At 35.2% G+C, this 24464-nt stretch overlaps 1 protein-coding gene and 1 long non-coding RNA gene across 2 annotated transcripts in view; both read left to right on the top strand.

Annotated features, from left to right (window-relative positions):
• The window catches only part of NFIA (nuclear factor I A), a gene marked incomplete at its 5' end in the record, with an annotated part of 375871 nt that overhangs the window by 18351 nt on the left and 333056 nt on the right, over positions 1 to 24464 (top strand).
• On the top strand, positions 1777 to 8971 carry LOC134759496 (uncharacterized). Its single transcript, XR_010135751.1, has 3 exons — positions 1777 to 2909; positions 4232 to 4363; positions 8877 to 8971. It is a non-coding gene; the product is annotated as an uncharacterized LOC134759496 (long non-coding RNA).

Raw genomic sequence — 24464 nt, 5'->3', positions numbered from 1 at the left:
TTGGTATATGTCAAGGAATTCTATCATTTGACTATATTTCTATTGTGTTAAATTTTTTGTTTTCTTATATCAAAAATATTTTTGTAAATGTAAAGAAAATTCAAGCAGACAGAAGATGGTACAGGTGCTTTCTATTATTTAATAGTTCACCTGGCCAGGCACAGTGGCTCATGCCTGTAATCCCAGCACTTTGGGAGGCTGAGGCGGGCACATCACCTGAGGTCGGGAGTTCGAGACCAGCCTGACAAATATGGAGAAACTCCGTCTCTACTAAAAATACAAAATTAGCCGGGCGTGGTGGTGCATGCTTGTGATCCCAGCTACTCGGGAGGCTGAGGCAGGAGAATCGCTTGAACCCGAGAGGCAAAGGTTGTAGTGAGCTAAGATCACACCATTGCACTCCAGCCTGGGCAACAAGAGTGAAACTCTGTCTCAAAAAAAAAAAAAAAAAAAGTAGTTCACCACCATAGCATGTTTTCTCTAAAGAAAGCTGGTTGTGCACAGAAAAGTTCTATTTTTTTTAAAGGACATCCTTCTAGTAATGCTGAAATATAAAACAAATAGCGTTATAGGAAAATGAAACAGCAGGAGAACGAGAGAGTAGAAAACAGAAAGGAAGCGAAGGCCTTGGAGAGCAGGCGATAGTGAATTCATTTGGCAGTTCCTAAAACACAGCCAAGTCCCAGTAGCATAGCCACCTAAATTCCCTATTTTGCTCCTTCTTGGAGAAAAGTTAGCAGTCTCGAGACTTTTATGCTGAAGTGGATTTTAAGTTGTCAGAAGTCTGAAGCTGATTTGCCTTTTCTTCTCTCTTTTATTAAAAGAAAACAGATACATACTACATTCAGACAGAAAGCATGTAAGGGGTCTTATAAGTGTGAGCATGTGTTAGTGGATTAATGGGACAATGTGTATGGATGGTGATAGAAAATATGAGAGAACTATTGCTTGGCTGATAAATGAAATAACAACAAGAAAAATCTGGTGGCCCAATATATATTGGATTTGTTGTTATTCTCTGTTATATCTGCTGGTTGTTCAATCTGAAAGTGAAATCTGTTTCTCCATTCATTAATATGTGTGCTTTTCTTTGTATAGAGCACAGAACAAATTATTTGTTCCATAATTATTTTTAAAAAGCAGAAAATGTGTTTGTAACATTTAAGAAATGGCATGGGATTGTCATAGAAACTCATTCTGAACACTGTAAATAAAAATGGTTGGGGATTAGTCACAGTAACATGTAGGACATCATGAAATTCAAGACAGATTTCTTTGTCTAACAGTCAGTAAGAGACATGAAGCAAACTTGATATAGTTCATGAGATATTAGCAGTTCAGTTCCTTCAGAGAAAGAGAAAACCACGTTACTTCATATTAAATAAGCCATCTGTATACAAATCTCACAATTTACTTGATGATTTTAACAATATTTGATGTTTCCTTTCAGAGTGTCTTATTTCCAAATAATGAAAGCTTAAAAAATTTGAAAATCTCTCTGTTTTTGCTACTAAATCTTTAGAATCATATCCCTCCTTTTCTTCCTTCCTTATCTTATTTTTTAGTAATCTTGAATAGCATTTTAAAAGTTTTAGCTTTATTCTGTTTCCTTTAGTTTTCCCTTACTTCATATAATATGAATAAAACTGAACACATTAATGATAAATAGCCTTCAATAATACTATATATTTTTAAATATCTATTTCAGGTTAGAATTATGAGTCTGCAGTATTGCCATTAACATCTTTTTCTGTTTTTTTTTTTAAATCCATTATTTAGAAGGAAATTGTTTCGGAGTATTTTCTTTCTCCAACTCTGTCCAACATCTGGAAGAACGATTGCTTGTCTTTAAATTTGGGATTAATCCCCAATTGCATACTCCTGCTAGGCTGATGTTTCAGTAAATTCTAACGCATCAGCCTCAGATCTTTGATTCCTTGAGCTTTTGGAAGTAGAAGTTAAAGTCTGAGAGGGTGTTTCAAGACTTAAGAAACTTAGTGTTGTGGAATGACCTGTGCATCTGACAAGGCCCCTTTAACAATGCTGTGTGTCACTGCATGTTCTTATTTGTAATCAAAACAGTAGGTACAATATTTCAATAAGGGTAAGTGTATTTAGACAAATGTGGCCTGATAAAAGTGGATAAATTACCTTTTGTGGTTGAGTTAATTAGTGAACATAACAAACCTTGAAACTGGTGGGAGCATGTGCAAAGACATATGTGAAAATGTTGGTACGTGGAACACATGAAACCATCTTGTCTTCCTGCCTGTGTACACAGGTTCTATTGTAGTACAGGTATATGCACGCATATTTTTGTTTTATTCCTTGTAGTAGTCCTACTTGGGATGTCCTCACCCACCTTTACTTGGCTAACATTATTTATACTTTAAGGCTCAGCTGTAACATCATTTCCTCAAGGAAGCTTTCTTTTCCCCCCAAGGTTAGGCTAAGGACTCGTTCCCTGCATGCCTACAGCATCCATTAGCAGCATATTAGTACTTGCCATTAGCACTTCCTTTATCATAATAAAACTATTTGTCTACATCTGTATTTCCAGATTGGGCTGTGATTTCTTTCTAAGCAGGGACTAGGTTGTATTCAATGTTTTTGTACCCCCACATAGGGGTGCATAGAACCTGGCACTTAACTGTGCACTCAGTATCTTTGTTTAGCTGGCGACTAGATGGGAAATCTGGATTGAACAAAACAATAACTTGAGAAGCTTATAATATGAATCTTAAAACTAGGTAACATATAAAATAGTTTTTGGGCATTTACCTTAGGACTGAATTTAAGCCTATGTTTTTTACAGAATGATTTTCCTTTCTCACCCTACCATGTCAATGGATTTCTGTTTCTTCACCCAAATCAATAGTTTCATATTAACCCAAAGGAATTATTGACATGTAAGTAATTATAATTCTGAAAACAAAGGTCTGATGATGCTGGACAATTGATGATGCTAAACCATTTAGGCTATCTGTTTTTCCCTTTGAGATCCTGGGCTTGACTTTTATTTGAGCTTTTTATCTAGAAAAGATGATTTGGTGATGATGGAATAATATTGCAACTGCTCTAGCTTATATGTGAGGGTATAATCTTTCTACCAATAATAATTTATCAAGTGCCTACTATGTGCTGGGTACCCTGCTAGGGGAGGAAATAAAGGATTTCAATTTAATGCTATTGCATTTTTAAAGAGCACAATTTTGATTAAAAATTGACCCATTCTCTTCAGAGTGGACACTCACATTTTTTGTTGGTTTTGAATCACATACTGTCTTGCTCTGCAGGAAAAGGGCCTGTCAGTCATGTCTTTATTTCTCTTGAGCATTTGTACGTTGTATGTCTGTCCTCACTTATCAGGGTGTTTTTGGCGTGGTTACTTAATCCTAAGCTGTGAGAGGCACAGGAAGTAAAAGAAAAGTTAAAGATGACAATTAAGGTGTTGGGCCCAGTTAGATATAGTGAAGTCAGAATTTTCCCTTCCTATCCAATGCTTTACTCTCATTAAAACTGTTAGACCAATTTCATTAGACGGAAATGCACCCACATATGTAAATCTTCTTTGTTTAATTGGAGACCTATTGATTGTAGGTAACATAAGCTTCTCTAAGGGAAACAGAACCCAACTGAAGATAAGAGTTTCTTCCCCCCAACACATACAGCATTCATGATTTTATTTCTCTAGGCGTGTTCATTATCAAAATCATTCTACTGCAGACTTTCCCATAAAGTGTTTCTGTCTGGCCCTGTTTTCGTATCTAAACGCTTCTACTGGTTTCAGCAAGAAATGATGGAAACATTTTGACAGAATATGTATTTCTTTTTTTAAAACTAAGATCTTAAAATTAATGAGAAACAAAAACTTACAAAATCGCATGAAAATATAATGCTTTAAAGAGACTGAGAATAATTGTCTTCTTTTGTGCTTTCATAGAATGCTAAAAGAAACCAAATTCTGATCTTCTTTGGTGAGCAATCACCAAAAATATTGCAGTGGGGAATGAAAAATAGAATGGATTTTTTAAAAACTTACATTATAATTAGGTCTTAATGCTGCAGAGAAAATAGTGTACCAGTGCAAACTCTCCACTGTGGTATAAGGCACAGGATTTTCCTGCTGCGCTTCCAAGGATAGGGTGGGTCATCCTATTATAACTGTTATAATAATAGGGGATTGTGTGTATTTTCTTATATATCTTCTTGCAATTCCATGTTTCTGAAGTGTGAGATTCAGGTCAAGGTCAATGTGTGGCCAGTTGTTTACAAAGTATTAAGAATCTCATGAAGGAGAAATACAGTTTTGACGTAGATTTTCCTATGGTGACTCAAATTATGTTTAAATGACAAAAACTAGGTAGGTATTGAGGAGGTAAATATCTCTTTTTCATTTCTTAACATTACACTACAATATGTTTAATATTTATAATTTGAATTAGGAAGAACTTTAACTTTTTTATTCCTTAGGGTATTACTGATCTCTAAACAAGATGTTTAATTAGCAGAATTACAGCATCTTAGATAAAATTGGTTATTTTTAACTTAATAATGTAGTTGATGCTACAGAAATGAATTCATGGCCTTTCTTGTGGTGCTCGTCTTTTTCTTGTTTGATGTTGCTAGTTGAACACATCTCAGGTCGTGAGAAGTGCATATTTAGATGGGAACATATTGGAGAGATCTTGATTGGTAGAGAGTAACTTTATATCAGCGAGTATAATGCTTATCAGTGAAATTCTAACTCATTTAATTATTACTTAATTTTCTGATTATGTTTTTGTATCTGAGAGAAGATTATTTCCATTATGGCAAAGTATGGATGGATGGACATTGCTATTGCCATTTCTTGACTTAGCACACCTAGGAAGGCATTTTGAAAGATACTTTTTAAAAGAATTGCATATCTGTGCACCTACAACAGTGGGTGTGCTGAAATTCTGACTCAGGTTGTGATGAAAGAATTCCCGAATTCAGTTAAATTCATCCTTAACTGTCATGTGCCACTCATGTTCACTTGGTTAAAAAAAATTGTTTTTTGGAGATTATTTGTAGAATCTCGGTTCTGTAACCAGATATTGAATATTACCACTGGAGGGAAGCTTTGAACTCATTTATCACCCTTCTTCTGCCAAACCACAAAAATCCTCTCTCTCTCTCCTATCTATCTATCTATCTATCTATCTATCTATCTATCTATCTATCTCTCTCTCTCTTACTGATTTATTCGTATATATATATTTCTTCATATATATGATATATGACACTGTATATTTACAGCATATATATTACAGCACAGCTGTTTACAGCAACCTAGATCATTCATTCTTAGCCCCTTCTCAAGAATGGAAGTTTATTTTAAACCAGACATAAACAGGACATAAAATGAAATATTAAAAGACTGGATAATGCATTTTAAGTCAGACATACATTTGGATAGCTGTTATTTGAGTTTGTCCATGCTGGAGTTACCTCCCCCTCACTGCACCTTCCCTGTTTGCATGGGGAGCTGAGATTAGATTTTAACTACAAATTATTCACATTAGTCAAGTAAAAAAGAATTACATTTCCCCTAAATTTGACTATTATTGTATTTTCTTGGGGAAAAAGATAGTGTTAGTAAAATAATTCAAAATGGAAATCCAAATGTATTTCTTTTAAACTTTTTCAAATCTGTTGCTAAAAAGCTGTAGAATATTGTGGAAAATCCTTTTATTGTAACAAACATTCCTGGTTTAATTTCTTATTTTCACTTTATTTTTAATATAAATATATATGTAACTTATAACACATAGTATGAACTGAAAATCTGTGAACCAAGAAAGATAACAACCAATACCTTTCATTTACCCATGTGTTCTTTTCCTCTCCCATTACCCTGAAATTCCTCCCATTATCCCGAATTTTGTGTTTGTAATTCCCCTCCTGTAAAATAAATGATTTATCACACATATGTATTAAATATATTGTTCAGTTTTGCTTGTTTTTTTAAGTTTTATAAAAAATTATATATATTTACACACATACATATACATACATATATATATAAATACATATACACACACACTTCTGGGAATTGCTTTTTTTCACTCTACAATATGTTTCTAAGGTCATATATACTGTAATTTATTATTGTTTCTTGTGTAATATTCTGTGATGGATCTATAGAAGGTTTCCAGTTTCTTGCTCTTAGCAAGTGCTATGAACTGTAACATGTCTTCTAGAGCACGTGTGTAAAATTTTCTTTATGGTATGTGCCTAGGACTTAAATTGTTGAATTACAGGGTGTGTAAATGTTAAGTTTTTTTTTTTTTAAGAAAAGATAGTGATATTTTATCTTACTAACAAGTTATGCCTATTTATACGATCACTCGCTGTAGCAGTATACAAAAAATTCTGTTGATCTGCATTCTCTCCAGAATTTGCCACTGCCAGATTTTTACTTTTTGCCAATCTTGAGGCTAAAAAAGAGTATTTCATTGTGTTTTTAATTTGCATTTATAATTTGATTACTAATGAGACTAAACATCTTTTTGTATATGTATGAGCCACTTTCCTTTTCTGTGGAATAAATGTTTTTGTCATTTATTCATTTTTTTCTATTTTATTGCTTATTGTTTACTTATTGGTTTGTAGGAGTTCTTTATAGATTCTGCATTCTAATTCTTGGCCAATGTACGTTTGCCAATATATTTTCATAGTTTCTGGCTTGTTTTAAAATTTTCTTCATGTTATCTTTGATGAACAAAAATTCTTAATTTTAATACAGTAACATTTATCAATCTTTATCACATGGTTATTGCTTTTTTGTCTTGTTGAAGATATCCTTTTTTACTCCAAGTTTAGAAATATATGGTATTTTTTTGTACATCTTTTAAGTGTTCATCTCACATTAGGTTTGTATTCCATCTGGAATTTGTGTATGGTGTGAGGTAGGGATCCAATTTCATTTTATTCTGTATGGATGAACAGTTTTCACTTTATCACTTATTGAATAGTTTCTCTATTCCCCAAATAATGTAAAATGATACCTCTGTCATTTGTTTTTTGTATTTGTGTATGTCTGTTTCTGGATTCTTTGCTCTGTTACACTGATCAGCTTGTCTACCCTATACCATCACCACATTTTTCACTTACTAAGCCCTTATAATGAGTCTTGATATATGATAAAGCAAAATTTCACACCTCTTTTTAAAATAAATTTTTTAGTTATTCTTTACCCCTCACTATTCCATATATATCATGGCATTACTTTGTCAAGTTTTGTGAAACATCCTATTGGGACTTTGTTTAGAAATATATTGAATCTACAGATAAAGGAAACTGACATCTTTTTTTAACTATCAAATATTATTATCTATGAACATGGTATGTCTCTTCATTTATTTAGATCTTATTCTTGGTTACACTGAATTTTATTTTTCACCAGGTTTTGAACACTTTTGTGAAGCTGCTTTTGTAAATTGTTTTTAATATTTTATTTTTAACTCTAATTTCTAGTATAGAAATAGTTACTTTGTGTATAGTGATCTTATATTCAGAGATATTTACATATTTTTAGCCAATAATGTATTGGTAAATTCTTTTTTGTTAACTATTTTGATAATCATATCAAATGCGAACAATGAGAAGGATGTTCATTTCTATTATCTATGCTTTTATTTTCCTTACCCTTCTCATTGCACTAAGATCTGCAACTCGGTGTTAAGTTAACCTGTGATAGTGGGCATTCTTGATTTTTTTCCCTTGATTTCCTATTTATTTTTAATCCTTGAATGAATCAGAGTTAATGCCTTAATATTTAAATATTACTTTTGCTGCTCACATTTTAATCAGAGAAAGGACAAGACCTGACCTAGTTTTGTTAACTTTCCTCTTATTTTTAAAAATTTTATGGTTTGGTATATGCTACCATAATTGAAACCTCAGATTCTCCTCACAAATTACTTTATGCCAAGTGGTATAGTATCTGTTAATTAGTGGGTAAGTAGTGTTTTTAAAGAATGCAGTCATCTAAAATTTCAAAATATAAGGCTCATTTGTACGAACTAATTATCTTAGGTATTTCAGGGAAAAGAATTGCCATATTTCATACTGATGAGATTTTTTGATACTCTGTTGTGTGGATCAGTCTCTTACGTTTTGATTTGAACTATAGAACGCTTAAGTAGCATTCTTTTTTTTACAATTTAAAATGTCTAGTTTGGATGGGTTTACTTTTTCCTTTTTCCTCATGTAATTTTTGTTAAGACTTGAATAGATTACTCTTCTAATCTTGTGAGCAGACTGCAGGAAGACAACTATTAAAAGTAGAAAGCTATTAAGCAGTCAGGGGTTTATTATGCTTTAGTGTTTTGTTTAAGTCTGTTCTTAATTGGTTGATTAATGTACGAGAAGTCCTTTTCCCCCCTCCATCTCTACAGATGGCAAATGGTAGGTCCCAACTGTCATTGTTCACAAAAAAGGTTATGGTTCAAAGTCAAAGATTCAGAGATACCACAATAATCAATCATAGGAACTTGTCTCAGAGTGCCCAGCCAGGCAAAAGTTAGGCAGAGTAGTAATATTTACTCAGAATCTCTTATGAGCATTTTTTTTGGTGTGTTCTTTATTTTATTTAGAAAAGATTATTTAATTAATTGAAATGCCTCTGAATTTAGTGACAAGCATTTAAATAAATATGAAAAATAATGGTCAACAAGTTTTCTGTTTATCGGTTTTATCAGATAGTGCTAGAATACATAATTTTAAAATGGGTGTAACACAGAAAATAACATTCTTAATATATTGAGATTAACAGAACATTTTCAAAGGAATACCTTTTTACCATTTTCATGTGAAGATGATTTATAATAGTTAACTTCCTTTTTTAGGAGGAAGAGTAGAATTATGTTCTGGTATTGATCCACAAAGAGGAATTTGCATTTTATTCATACTATAAAAGTACCTTTAATGGAGACATTGTGGTAATTGAATCTATACTGTGTATCACTATCAAAGTATCTTTTTAATTATTTTATGTTATATAATTTAAGTCATGGAAAGGGGGATGACTATTGCATCTTTTAAGCATAATGTATAGCCTTTAATATTCTTAAAGTGGATGTTGGTTAAGGACAATTTTTAGTTGAGAGAGAGTGAAAGAGAGAGAGATAAAGGGGGCAGAGAGGATTCCATTACATTCAGCACAGTATGAAACTAAGTCAAAGGAGTTTTGTTAATTAAATTCAATTGCCATCCATTAGACCAGTGGAATGAGATGACTCTGCCTGGCGCTGACACAGCACAGGTATGCAATTTGGCTAAATGGCCATTTCCAAACCATAGCACACATTTGTCTACTTGTTCACTTTTTTTTTTAAGTGAGAGTTTTTACTCTTAGAAAAGTCAAAGAGTAACCAGTGCTTGTTGAGGGGGTAAAGATATCATTTTTATGCAGCCTATTGATAAGTGATTAATTTTTTAGCTGAAAAATGTATAGTTCACATGGAGATTATTTGGGAGAAAATGATTTTTTAAAAAAATATGCAATATCTGCGGGCAAGCATACGAACAAATATATATACACACACACGTATCAGTATAGAAAAATGTATACTTTTAAAATTCAGTTGTCTTTTAATCTGAAGCTATTTGAGTCATAATTATTCTCTGAATTTTTTAAAGCATCCTACAATCTGTATATATAATTAGGGGAAGTTGTAATAATTGCAGGAGTTATAAAAACGAAATTTAGGTGGTGGGTAAGTGTATCTACATTTTGGCATGAATCACTACTTTTAGAGGCTTTATATGTCAGACTGATAAGTTTCTTACCACGGTGAAATGACAAGAATACCACTCAGGCATTGGCTGAGACATAATTTTGACAGCCAGCAAGCTTGCAGTGTTGCTGAGTGCACAGATTTCCACTTCCTGCCAAGATTAAAATTGGCAAAAACCAAAAAGGATATTAGGGATTGTCACTTTAAGAAGAAATAACATGTTAATGTTCTGCATTTGCTTAAGAAATGTAAGAGTGATCTCTTGAACTGTAGTCTGTTGAAACTTACAAGTTTGCAATCAATAGAAGAGTTTGATTAATATGAGCATCAAAAATTAAATAAAATAAGTAGAGGCTCTCTGACACTTGTTAGAATTAAGACTCATTATAGATTTACTTAATAGGACATAATTACTTTCCTTCTATGTAAGATGAATTCTTCACGAAAGCTATAAAATAGTTTTCCTCACAGTCCCTGAAGAACAAAGGCCTACTTTAAGTTTGTAGATTTGAAGACTGAATGCTTGCTTTACTTCCTGAATTTTCTTATTTTTTCCTGTGCGAGCAGATGGTTTTTCTTTTTATAAGTTGCCAGATCTTTCCTATAACAATAACTGCCATTATTGAGAACCTACTGTGCGCTTATTCTGTACTGAGCGCTCAGATCTTCAGAGTTTTTTCTTACTTAGGACTTTTTGTTTAACTCTAGGTGTAAAAATGAAGAAAAAATTATATCTCATGTTGTGAAAGAGTCAGACTCTGAAATCTGCTTATACTTTGCTATTTACAGTAAGTACTTTTGAAACAGCTGTAGACGTTCAAATGAAAGTAGCAATGTGGAGTGGGGAATGTGGGAACATTCATTTGTGAAGACTTTGCATTTCTTCAGCTTTATAGCCAACAGAAAAGGAGATTGTTGTGCGTTCTATTAAATACTGCCAGTATGATTAATTTAAAGGGTTACATTTTATTGAACCCTGGTGTAGATGTTCTTTGTCAACCCACATTCACAGCTAGTTAGAGTGTGTGTAGCATTTATCAAAACTTTCTGGAGCCCCTCTCACCTCATTAGCATCTGAATCTCTATTCAGCAGTTAATGTCCGTTACTGCTAGAGTGCTCAATTCTTGTTTTCAATAAGCCAGTTGTAAAATGTCAGACTGTCACTTACAATATAAAAAACCAAAAATGATGGTATTTGTAAAAATGTTATCACCTCATAAAAACAAATTGTAAAGACATGAAAGTGATCTTGCTATGCTGGGCTTTCAGAAGTGAGTTAGTACAGCTACTTTAAATACCAGTTGTGTAGATTCCCACACTTTTCTACCAATGGAGAGGTTTACACAAGCATAATTTAAGTTACAATTACACTAATTAACATCTCATTTGCATAAATTGTTGAAGTCAAAACAACAAAGAATTGTCTAAGAAGCTTAATCCTATTTGTCCAAAATAGAAAGATTTTTTTTTAAAAAAACTATACTCTAAAAATTGGCAGCTTAAGTATGTCTTTAGTATGTTGAGCTGTGTCCTTTTAAAAATAAATGTTTTCAATTTTCTTAATAATATATTTCTCTATTCTTTTTAGAATCCTTCATTTTTAGTATACTTTTAAAATTGAACACACACAACACTTTGGTTCCTAAAGTAATGATAACAAGAAATTAAAATCAAGGTACAGTATCATTTATATGTAGTAGTACAGAGTAACCATGACTTACTAGGTGTTATGATGAAGGTGTATGTGTGTGTATATGTGTGCATGCATGTAGATAAGTGTGTGCATTTGTGCACATAAGAGTTTTAAACTGCTCCTATAGTTTATTGATGGTCAAAGGCTTCTTTTGGCTATTGCTAGACTCTTAAGATTGTCTTGTAATTGTCTTTTTGTTGTTGAAAATTAAGGGTGTATATTAAAGGTAGTTTTTACCCAGATCTTATAAATGTGTGATAGCTCACATCTGTAATCAGAAACTTACTGTTTAATGGCCACCCAATTGCCATTAGCTTCCTAGAGGGTGATTTAATAAACTATCTTCTTTAAAGCTCATTTAAAATTAGAGACATGTTTGCATACAGTGGATTAATGAAGTTTTCATACTAACCCACAAAAGTCTGCTGTACTTTTATAGGCCTAACATTCATTTTATATGCATTGATTATTATTGTTGAACTTGCATTAATTACATCGTGCATATATGGACATACAATGTCATCTGCAGAATTTAGGATTTTTTGTTGTTAATTTTTATAGTGACTGTGGATTGAGGAATTAAAATTAGCATGCTTAATTTATAATAGTATTTCTAGTGTTTTATTAGCCCTAAAAATGTGATAAGATCAGGAATAAGACTGGAATGAAAATTTCTCCTTAAAATGGTACATCTTTTGAAAACATTTTGTTTATAATATATAGCTAATCCTAATTTATTACAGTCTTTCAATATATTCTTTAATTTGATTCTGTAAGGTTTATAAATTACTGTCTTTGAGATAAATTTCTTAATTCACAGGTTTGTATCAGTTGTACTAGGTTTGGTGGAGGATGTCATCCTAGATATACAGTGTAGACGTGCTTTATGAAACATACTTCTTCTTAGGGACATTTAAATACCAAATGAGAATATGTTTGGTGGGCTGGGTGCAGGGGCTCACATCTGGAATCCCAGCACTTTGGGTAGCCAAGGCAGGTGGATCACATGAGGTCAGGAGTTCGAGACCAGCCTGGCCAACATGGCGAAACCCTGTCTCTTCTAAAAATACAAAAAAAATTAGCTAGGCGTGGTGGCCGGCACCTGTAATCCCAGCTACTCTGGAGACTGAGGCAGGAGAATTGCTTGAACCTTGGAGGTGGAGGTTGTAATGAGCTGAGATCACACCATTGCACTCCAGCCTGGGCAACAAGAGCAAAACTCCATCTCAAAAAAAAAAATATATATATATATATATATGTTTGGTAGAAATCTGGAAGAGAATTTATGCTGAATTGAGACCATTTGGAAGGCTTCTTGGATAAAACTAATTTGAGTTGTGGATGAAGGATTGTTGGGAAATGAGAGAATGAGCAGAGGCCATGGTGGAGAGGAGAGAAGAGTTGGAGAGCAGGTGAAAGGTGTGAGCACAGCTGCAGAAGCAGACATATGCACGATTTGTCCCAGAGCAGGTCGGTTGGTGAGTTTGGTTAGAATGGGGGGTTTACATAGCGGAGGGTATTGAATGCCAATTTAAAGATTTAGGCAGTAAGAATCATGTAGAGTTTTTGAACAGGGATATGACATGCTTCAAGAGGTTTTTTTTGAAAGGATTAATCATGAAGTCCAAATGTAGGGAGCCTTGAAAATGAGAGTAAAGTGACAGACAGTGGAACAGTAGCTTTGTCTCGGCACAGAATTATAAATCATGATGGTTTTTATTTCCTGTGCCCTGAGTAATATCATAAACAAAATATACAAAATGGCAAGAGCACTTTTGAAGTAATACATGGTTTCTGATTCTGAGTAGTACTTGAAACTTCAAAAATAACATTATACGATAAAACACATGTTATTTCTTTGTTATCTTAAAATAGCAACAAATTCTATATATGTAGAAAGACCTATATAGAAAAAAATGAACATTATAGCCTGGACAACATAGCAAGACCGCATCTTAAAATTTTTTTTTTTTTAATCAGCCAGGTGTGGTGGCCTTTGCCTATAGTCCCAGCTACTCAGGAGACTGAGGTGGGAGGATCGCTTGAGCCAGGGAGATTGAGGCTTCAGTGAGCCTCAGTTGTACCACTGCACTCCATCCTGGGCAACAGAGCAAGATCCTTTCTCAAAATGTAAAGCAAAAAACATTATTTCCTTTCTCCTTTCAGAGGAAAATTATTTCCAGATTATTTTTTCTTGTATATTTTTTAAAAAGTTGGCTTTAAGGGAGCACGTTTCTCTTTGAGTGTGGCCTATTTCATTGTCAATATTTGCTCTTCATTGGAAGCTGAGGTCATGTCAGAGTTACTCAGGAGAAAGACCTGGACTTTTCTTCTTATCTTTTAATGGTTTATCGTTGATAAGTTTGGACATGGTATGCATGGTGACTTTTATCACTCTTCTTGTCACTTTTCCTTATTTACCTTGTTCATAGTATGTAATCTGAGTGCCTTCAAGACACTAGAAAAGATTTGATCTCAAACATCACATTTTGGGTATTTTAATATAATCAGGAAAAAAGTGGATCTAATACTCAGACAGGAAGCTGGAATACACTGGCATAGGTAGAAGTATTCATTTCAACATTAAGCAAATATATATATATTTGTTGTTGTTTGTTTTGTTTTTGTTTATTTTGGTTAGAATCTCACTCTGTCTCCCAGGCTGGAGTGCAGTGGTGCGATCTTGGCTCACTGCAACCTCCACCTCCCGGGTTCAAATTCTCTTTCCTCAGCTTCCTGAGTAGCTGGGATTAGAGGCAAAGGCCACCACGCCCAGCTAACTTTTTGTATTTTTAGTAGAGATGGGGTTTCACCATGTTGGCCAGGCTGATCTTGAACTCCTGACCTCAGGTGATCCACCCACCTCAGCCTCCCAAAGTGCTGGGATTATAGGTGTTAGCTACTGCACCCAGCCGCAAATATATGTTGATAACTTACTGGAAGTAAGATAACATGGTACAGGTTGGTAGAAGAAATATAGAGAAAAACAGGAAGCTGGGCTTCCCTTCCAGATGTCCCTAGATTCAAAGGGGAAGAGGCAAAATGTATTAAATGCTGTCTTACACATAGACTACAAGGGATTTACTTGGCTGGGGAGAGAACAGGGTTGATTCTGAGCTGGAGAGAATGAGGATGGCTTCTGTGAGGAGATGACCTACAGCAGGGCCTCGAAGGTTGGCAAGGGACTTTCAGGGACAGAGCATGGAGATGAGCATATGTAGCGTATGTTCTGGACACAGCACGTGGAGGCAGAGCACACATGCATAGAGTGTGTAATGCTTCACCTCCATCCTTGTTCCTTCAGCAAGCACCCGTGCTTTACCTCGTGCTGACCCTTGAGCAAGGCTGCCCGTGAGAAACTTCCCAACTTCATGGGCAATGTTGAAAACATTTGTCCACTTGCCCTTGCCTCAGAGAGGGAGAAGGTCCACATATGGTGCCTTTGACATGTTATCCCTTGGCATAAAGTTTGGCCCAAATGTACATTTGAAACCTCACGTTCCCTTGATGAATTTAAAGTATGAAACTTTTGAACCTCTAAAAAGGTGGCGAAGACCACAGTTCTCCCTGTTCTTTTTCTTCTTTCACTCTGCAGCTGGATTCTGCCTTTCCTCCCGTGGTGATCTGAGGAGTGTCTGCCATGTCTTCTGTTTTTTTTTTTTTTTTTTGCCTTGTTTTGAGGAGTCCCCTTTTTTCCTCCCCTGGGAGAGTTTAAATATGATGCTGATTTCTTGTCATCTTAGAGCTCCTCAGCTACAACAAAGTTAAATGGTATAAAAGCAAGCCCAAATTAGAGACCCTAAAATAATCTTGGAAAAGGAGAGTTCTCAGTTATCAGTAGAATTGTCTTAGGAATTTGAGGAAGCCCTTGTATACAGTGAAAATGAGACCCTAAGTTAATTAACAAAATAAAAATAACTTACAGTACATATCTGCCACTTCCAGTGCTGCTATAAATAATTGCAAGTGTAAGGATTTTTAATGCAAATATGCAGAAAACATGGGCATAGAAAGTTTAGATGACCTTAATGAAGAAACAGAGTTGGCTCTGAAACTGTACTTAGCGGGAACAACGTTTTGTGCACTTGATAAACACTGTCAGTTGTTAAGGCATCTTCTGATAGGTGAAAAGCGGTTTTTTGATGCAGTACTGCCTGGCATGCATCTTCTCGATGGTCTATTATCTTGTGGGAATGACATTCGTTAAGTTGGTTTCTGTGTGCATCCCACCCAAATAAAGAATGTTTCATCAGCAAAGTGAATTGCCATATAGTCATCAGACTCTGGAAATAAATTATCGACGATGACTGCAGTGGGTGAGGCTGTTTGTTTATCACATCACTTGAGAACAGAGTAAAGTGAGTTTCATATTTTCCTGAGTCTTGAATTCTCATTTTAGACATCTGTTCAGAAGCTTTCTAAGCCATGGAGTATTCTAAATGAGCATTTTGTTAAATGGATGAAGGAAGACTTAGTTTTCCATTGTTAGGTGAAACCTAATTAAAAATTAAATAATGACCTTGTGTTGGCTTGTAAATTCCTTATTTCCTGCATGTGTGAGTGTATTTTGTTAGAACATTCCATTTTAAAGCATGCTTTTTTATGACAAGAAATACTTTTAACATACCATTTGCTTTTGAAATTACAGTAGGGAATCAAAGGATAGTCTCTTGTTGAGAGTGGAAGGTATTAGAAGCATGTAGCTTTATGAACTATATTTTCTGTGACTATAGCAGAATTAGTTTAATTGTTCAATTTCACCCTCTACAGCATGATTGCACCCATCAGGGCAGTTAGCAGAGACACCGCTATTTGTGTTATACTAGGAATTCTTTATAAACTTAATAAATGAAAGCTTTTTCTCTTATAGGCCCGATTCTCTAGTGGACTTCTGGTGAAATTATGTGGCTACCTTCCATTAATGTTAATGGAGGTTATGGATATAAATCCCTCCATAGTGATGGAAGAATGAGCCCCAGAAAGAAGAATGTTTCTAATGAATCACTGGATTGTGATATAGGATTAACTTGGTGTCCCTAATACCATTTTTTTTTCCTCCTGAAAGTTTAAGGTCTTATGTTTAGGAACTAGTTTCTCTCCACCTTAATCCTTTATTGTCAAGTCTGCAATAATGTTAAGAACAGGAAAAGAAAAATGTAGATTCCTGGATTGGCACAGTTTTTATATTAATGTAACTATATAGGCATAGTTTTTATATTAATGTAACTATATAGCACCTATTTTTGTGTTTTACTTAATATTACTTGGCAGACATCTTGAGTGTTTTACAAGGTTATCGTATATTTCACTAATAATGGTTGCTTAATAATTCGGTGTCCTGACAGACTGCAGTTTATTATTTAGTATTAAAGCTCTCAAATGTATTTATTGAGCACCTGCTGGGTACAAGGCTTTGAGCTTAGTGATGAAAGCATATGACATAGTCTGTAGCCTCAAATTTTCTATAATCTCGTGATAAAAGTAGGTACCAGTTCATTAGTTGCTTTCCAGTGGGGCACAAATTATGGAACATCGTCTGGCTGGCCGGGCGTGGTGGCTCAAGCCTGTAATCCCAGCACTTTGGGAGGCCGAGGCAGGTGGATTGCCTGAGATCAGGAGTTCGAGACCAGCCTGGCCAACATGGTGAAACTCCATCTCTACTAAAAATACAAAAAATGAGCCAGGCGTGGTGGCAGGCGCCTGTGATCCCAGCTACTCAGGAGATTGAGGCAGGAGAATCACTTAAACCTGGGAGGTGGAGGTTGCAGTGAGCTGAGGCCACACCACTGCACTCCAGCCTGGGCAATATAGTGAGACTCCGTCTCAAAGAACAAAAAAAAAAAAAGAAAAGAAAAAAAAAAAGAAATATTGTCTGGCTAAAGAAAGGAAAAGAATTCTTATTCAGAATCAGCATGATCACTTCTGGGAATCTGAATGGAGAAAACAATTCTATATGTAATGATGTTTTCAATCAATATTATTTTAGGTGGTTTATTTATTCAGCTAACTGTTGTTGGCTGCCCACTGTATACCAGGCAGTGTGCTAGATACTGGGAGTACAGCAGTGAGCAGCACAGAGACAGCCCTGCTCTCATGGAGTGTGCACTTTGAGTGTGGGAAACAGTATGTGGGTGCATAAACAAAATAATTTCTAATGTGATAGATCTCTAAAGGAAACAGGTGAGGTGATAGAGAATAACTGAAGAGGACCTGCTTTAGATGGGAATGTGAAGGATGAGGCCGCATTCATACTAAGCATTTAAGTAAGGAGAAGACCAAGTGCAAAAAGTTTGGTCAGGATGAGTGTGTGTGTGTGTGTGTGTGTACCAGAGACTGAAGGCCATTATGGCTGGACAGTTAAGGGAGAGTGGCCTAAATAAAGTTCATATTGGGAGGGAGAGCAGCTTGCCACAGGGTTACACAGAATAGGCAGTGGTGGTAAGGGCAGCATTTGAATCCAGGTCCATTTGGCTCTGGAATGTGCTGTTATAGCAGCAGAGGGCAAGTGCGAAACATAATTCAAGGAAATAATTGCTGTAGCCATCCAGACCAGTGGAGAATTGCTTTGATCTAGGAAAACATCTCAGTAGTCTTTGAAAAAATGTACAGAATATGAAAGATATTATAGGTCTTTTCCTCCTATAATACAACCAGGAAATTATTCAGGCTAATTTTTTCAGAAAAATTATTATGATAAATTATGATCTCCCTTTGAAAGATATAATGTATTCAAACCTTTTTAATTAGCTAATCTTTTCCTGTGAAATCTTAAATATTTGCACGTATAATTGGTAATTTTAGCTTTTATGTAGGTATGTTTCCCCCTGGTGTTACTTACAAAACCTGGCTTACTCAAGTCCCAAAGTCCACCCCACTAGTAAACTCTCTCGTCTCTGTTCCTGTGCCAAGTGCTCTTCCTTTGTTACCAGGTCCACGTAATTAATAGCTTTATCATATGAGGTAATTCAGTTACTCAGCAAAACAAATGATATACACTTTTAGAAATAGCTCTAGAAAGTAAACTTGAACGTAAAATTGTTTAGTAAGAGGAAATTTCTGTTTGTCTTTAATTAAGAGAAACTGTATGGAAATGTAAGCTAAGGATGCATTAATCAGAGAAGTTGGCATTGCAATCTTCTTCATTTTTATTTGGCATAGATTGCATGGGTGCTCATTAAATAATTTGTATGACTGAAACAACTTGTGATAGTTCTTGCTAAAGTTTTGCATGGACTCAGACTAAAGAAACTTTAAAATTTGAATTAAAAAACATTCAATTCTTAGGTCTGAAAGTTTGAGTTACTTATTATAACCTAAAATCTTTATTGTCAAAGTGTGTGTTCATTATAGTGTTTGCTTGCCTTCTTGGCGAAGAAATACTTATTATGAGAGTATATAGATTTTCCGTGAAGAATTAGTAATCATGCATCAGGTTTATACCTGGTGAGTAGATATTTGTATTTAATGCTCTTAAATTTTAACAGCCTCTGTATGCCCTGCTCATCTGTGTCTTACCAACTTTGATATTGTTTGAAAAATAAACATTTGAAGGAAGAAGTTTGCATATTTAGAGGGTTGGTAGTTCATTACCTGAATGTAGGTTATGCCCACATCGCAAAGGAATTTATCTATATGGGTAACATATTTGGATAATCAAGGCCGAGGTAAAGGGATTCCCCCTTCTCCTTGAATTTTTTGGTTTCTGTATGTCAAACCGGATTTCTTTGGTTTAAATCTTGTGGTGTACACTTGGCCATTGATTTGGTTTGGGCTCTGTAATATTTGTAATTATGTGAGATGACAAGATTGAATTAACTTAATTGTAGAGTTTTACATAGTGTCTGTATCAACATCCTAATAAAATAATATGAAATTCAATAAGTAATGCCAAGTGGGACAGTGAGCCACTCACATAAGCTTACTAAACTTGATATATTCTTATGGCACTCCTCCAGAATGTAGAAGAAACACATTTATCTAGGTGATTAGTATTCTTTCTGTCTGCCAGATTTAAGGATTGTTTGGAAATATTGTTAGAATCAAAATCAACGTTTGTTACTACACAGGGTTGAGCATTCCAGGCACACTCTGGTCGTTTTGTTATTCTAATGTCCACTTATTTCATGTCTGCCGTGACCGTGACAGTTTTCAGTCACACAGAGCTGCCATCAAAAGAGTGATAAGCTTGTAAGTGAAGCCTTTGGGGAAGCAATAAAGTCATTTTTCTGGTCCCATCTCAAAAGACATTATTGGAAATTTATTTAAAAGTGATCAAGGTAGCACATATGAGGCCTTCTACAGTTTGCGTTTTTGAAGTTATTAACAATCTGCAGTTAAGTCCATTTAAAACTGAAAGTGGCTCTTCTACAAACTACTTTTTAAATACCTTGCTGGTTCTAAATTTAAGGAAAATGGAAATATTGGAAATTAAAAGTCAAAAGAAATTTCTGGGGCATAAGATCCTTTCAAGTTTACAATTTCTCACTTCAGATTTAAAACTTGAACACGGCCATACTTTGCATTTTATGATATCTAATTAGTGCCTTGTAATATATTTTGTGAACAGTATCTATTAGCCATAATATCAGGGACAGTTTAAAAAATCTTCAGTACATTTACGATAAAAGTATTAGCATTGTAAGGTCTTAAATTGACATCTAGGACATTAGGAAATCAAATTTAAAGCATTGCATTGTCTGTTACTCAATGGAGTGGACTGAGGACAGCGTGTGACTTGTGTACTGCAAATGATGCAATAGCTAAATATTCTAGTGTGAGTTAAGGTTGATTAAATGATCATCTTTAACTCTGCTTTTCCCAGGGCTCTTTGAACTCTTGTTGTTTTATTAGGTAATATGCTATGCTGTTATTTTATTGCTGTTTAAAAATCGTTCTCTTTTGGGAAAGAAAACATGTGAGTTCTTTGGTTTCTAGATAGAAATTAGCAATCTTTTGCTCGGAATGTAAAAGTATGCTGTATTATCACAAACTGACCCTCCTCCTCCCCAAGAATTCTAGGGAGTAAAATGCGTGCACAGGAAATCAGAAATGGATCAACAGAGTTATAGGTTTTAAAAAAACTGCCTTGCTTTTTGCCCTGGAATTAATTTTCAGTGAAAATTAAAATATTTTTTCTTTCATCTGGAATCAGTTTTTACTTCATTAGCAGGAAATGGTAGATAAACATTCAGCACAAATAGAGTTTGCTTTATGGGACACAGGATTTGTACTCCATAGGTAGATGTGTAACATAAAAGAATCTTTCTGCTCTCCTTGTAATTTTCTCCCTCTTACCCTCAATAAGTTAAAAGAAAGGAGAATTTTTTAACCTAACCTGTTAGGAACCATTTTAGTGTAGCCTCTAATATTTTGATAAAACAAAATGTTCACTAGCTGGACCTTGGTGGTGATAGCATGAAGGACTGGGGTAGAACTCTCTTTTTCATTTTCTTTTAATCCTGAAGTTACATCACTGTGCAGTCAGCTCAACTTGTGTCATTGCAGTAGGAAGATGTGTAGGTGGAAAGCTATTCCAGAAGGAGGCTGGAGCTACCTTCCCTGACAAGAAAAAAATCCAAGCAAATACATACATAAAAAGACACCCAGAGCATCATAGAATGTTATAGTTATAAGGGGCCATAGGTTTCATTTAACGCACATTTTAGCATCCAGGTCCTAGATAAAATGTATATTTTGTGATTGTGAATGGGAGTTTTCCATATTTAAAAGTTAAGTTTATTAATGTGTCATTTTACCCATCATGTATTTGTGGCCATTTTTTAAATATCACGAATGGGAACATCCTGTATCATAGTTTCTTTTTATTTGTCTGGATGCTTGTATGTGCCTTTTAGTCTACTAATATGCTCACATGTACAAACTAACAAGAGAAGATGGCAATCCAGTATTATAAACTGGTAAAGAGTTATAGTGAAGTAAGACTGGATTAACTGTGCTTTCAGCAGTCAAGTTGCCGTAAGAGTTATATTGTAAAGTTTTAGACTAACTTGCATGTATCCCAGAGTTTGCACGGTGTTGCTGAGTGTCTCATTAGACATACACCCTACCTACTATTCTCTCCTGACATACAAAAAGGTAGTAATTGAGCTGTCATCTAGAAAGTGGTGGTAGCACTACAGATTGTATCACTAATCCCAAACAAAGGAGTTGCAAAACACCTTTCTTTAAATATTTTCTCTTCATGGTGCAACTGGGGAGGGCCAAATTCCAGCCTTAATAAAGTTTCAACCTGACCAGTTGGTAGAAATGGCAGAGTAATAGAATGTTTGGTCCAGAAACCAATGTGTGGACTGTGTCTAGGATTAGACTCTGCATTTCTGTCTGTTCCAGATGAGCTGCTCATGTCTTTTCTTTTTTTAATTTAAATTTTTAAGTTCTGGAGTACATGTGAAGGATGTGCAGGTTTGTTTCATAGGTAAATGTGTGCCATGGTGGTTTGCTGCACCTGTCAACCATCTTCTAGGTGTTAAGCCCAGCATGCATTTGCTATTTTTCCTAATGCTCTCCCCCACCCAGCCCAAGCTCTTCATTTCTACTCAGTATGTATGTCCATGTATCCAGGAGAAATGGAGAGTTCTACTTTTGGATTCTTCTAGAGAGATTCCCTATGGGACTTCTAACCCCTCATCAGTGTTCTTCTGTTGATGATAATCTACTTAAATGATATCCTATCATCAGAATCCCTTTATGGAATTATCTTTGTATTTTGCACAGTTCTTCCATTCTAGCTTCTAAATGTAATTTTTCCTCCCTTAAATCATTTTTCTAATGGAGACAACATTCAAATACATAGGACAGAGCCCACAGCCAGGGCGGGAAACCTGCATAGTGAGACTGGTTTTGATACGCAGGCCATCCTACTGGCAGCTGTTTTGTAGGCAGCTTCATGTAATAGTGCAGAGGGTACAGAGAGAGACCTACACTGTGATTTCTTTCGTTTGTATATTTTGTATTGAAATTGTAGATTTTTTGGTTGGAATTTATTTGAGATGATTCAAGACATTTTTCATAGTACTCAAATATAGGTGAAAGAATTTCAAGTTTGCTCATTTTGGCATAATTCTAAAACAAAAGTGTTACTGTTGGATCTGGGCATGTGATGGGTGAATGAGTGTTTCAGTGAAATGACATAAGTCTGTATAATTTGGAGGGTAATGATGCCTTAGAACAAGAATAAATCTGGAGCGATGGAAAGGCTCCATATTCTAGATGAATGCATGCTTCCTCTTATGACTCTGAAAAATAAAATTAAGTCTTTATTTATACGAATCCACCGAGGGAGGAAGGCTACATGGGTTTGGCTTAATGATATATTTCAGAACAGGAATATTAGCCTTAACCTCTTTCCTCACATTGCATATGATATTTAATCCATCATCTTTGTTTTAAACAAACAATACACAAGCTGTTGCTGGCATTGGTAGAAAGCTGATGGTCCATCTGGAGAGCAGGAATATAGATCAGGAAAATAAGAGAATTGAAATTGGGTGCAAGGGCAGATTTGCATGTGTAAAAACCTTTCTGTTTTACCAGCTTTTATCAAATTATTTAATACTGGGCAAAACAGATTCCTTTTTCTTGAAGCTGAGAAAGATACCTCCTCCTAGAGGAAGAGTTGCTTCAGTGTTCTAGGAAGAACAATTGGTTTTGAAAGACAATAAAATAATGAGCCATTAGGATCATGTTTTGTAATGTAGGGAGTCGGTGTGGAAGAGGAGAGAGAGGACTGCTGGTGTAGTGAGTTCTTGTTCTAGCTGTGTATGATCATTGGCCAGTCGTTCTGCTTCTTGGCCTTCAGTGCTTCCTTTGACTCAAGTCAATTCAGCAACCATTTATTGAGGCAAATGTGAGGACGTTCTGTGGGCTACCTATTTAGCTAGGCATTGTGGATCCATAGACAAATATGACTGGGTCCTATGCTTATGAAACTCCAGGTCTTACAATGGAAACATATTGTGGTTGAACGATGTAGAGAGTGTTGTGTATGAGATATGGGTGCACAAAAACAGGAAAAGTCAATTCTGTCTGGTGTAGACAGGAAGATTTGTATTACAAATCCTTCTTAAGGATTTTCTATTTTGACATGCAAGAGGATCAGGCATTCCAGGTATTTGAATACCGAGAGATTCAGAACAAATGATCAACAGGGTTCTTTCCAGTTCCACGTTTGTTGTGTTATCAGTGTAAAATTATTTGAATAGCTTTCCACTGATGAGTTATTAGCTGAAAAGTATTTATTGTCATGGTTGAAAGAAAATAATAATGAAAGAAGAAACGATTACCTTTAGTGATAAAGTTGGGGCCGGATGGGACGAAGCAGTGCAATTTTTTTCTTTATAATTATTCCCCTGTTTGAAAAATCAACTTGTATATGAGGCAGCAAACACCTTGCAGAGCAGCCTTCCCTTTTAGTTTCAGGGCGTTGTGGTGGATGGAACCACTGTAACCTGGCCTCCCTCCATGAGAGGAGGGAATCCAGGTGGCCATGTTGAAATGTGCCTGTGTGCAGCAAGGCTTCTGAAATGACAAGAGAGCCCAGCAGTTTCCAAAGCAGCTGTGACTCTGGATCTCACCCACCGTCTCTGCTTCTCACTGTTAGAGGAGTGAATCTGTGCTGCCTTAGGAGGCATGGAACCTGGGACTTTTCTTCCTTGTTTAATGTTTAATTTTATTAAAAAAATTTGTAAGTGATAGATGTTGATCTCGTGACAAAAGAGAGATTCCCTCTTTATAAAACTATTCTAACTAAAGAGCTTTTGTAAACCCATGGATTAGAAATAAAACTTGAATATCCGCTTTTTTTGTTGTTGTTTATGAATGGCCAATAATTTATTCACATGTGACATTTGAGCTGGCATTTTTTCCTCCTGAGATGACAGTAGCGTCCGCTGTGTTGTATTCTAAAGCAAAGTCAGAATAGCCCTTTGCTTTTGTCCCGATTAGTAGTTCTGTTTTGCCTTCTTGCCTTTTTCATTTAGACCTT

This window comes from Pongo abelii, chromosome 1 (genome assembly GCF_028885655.2).
Source record: "Pongo abelii isolate AG06213 chromosome 1, NHGRI_mPonAbe1-v2.0_pri, whole genome shotgun sequence".
Classification (NCBI taxonomy): domain Eukaryota; kingdom Metazoa; phylum Chordata; class Mammalia; order Primates; family Hominidae; genus Pongo; species Pongo abelii.
This window is presented reverse-complemented; position numbering and strand designations above follow the sequence as displayed.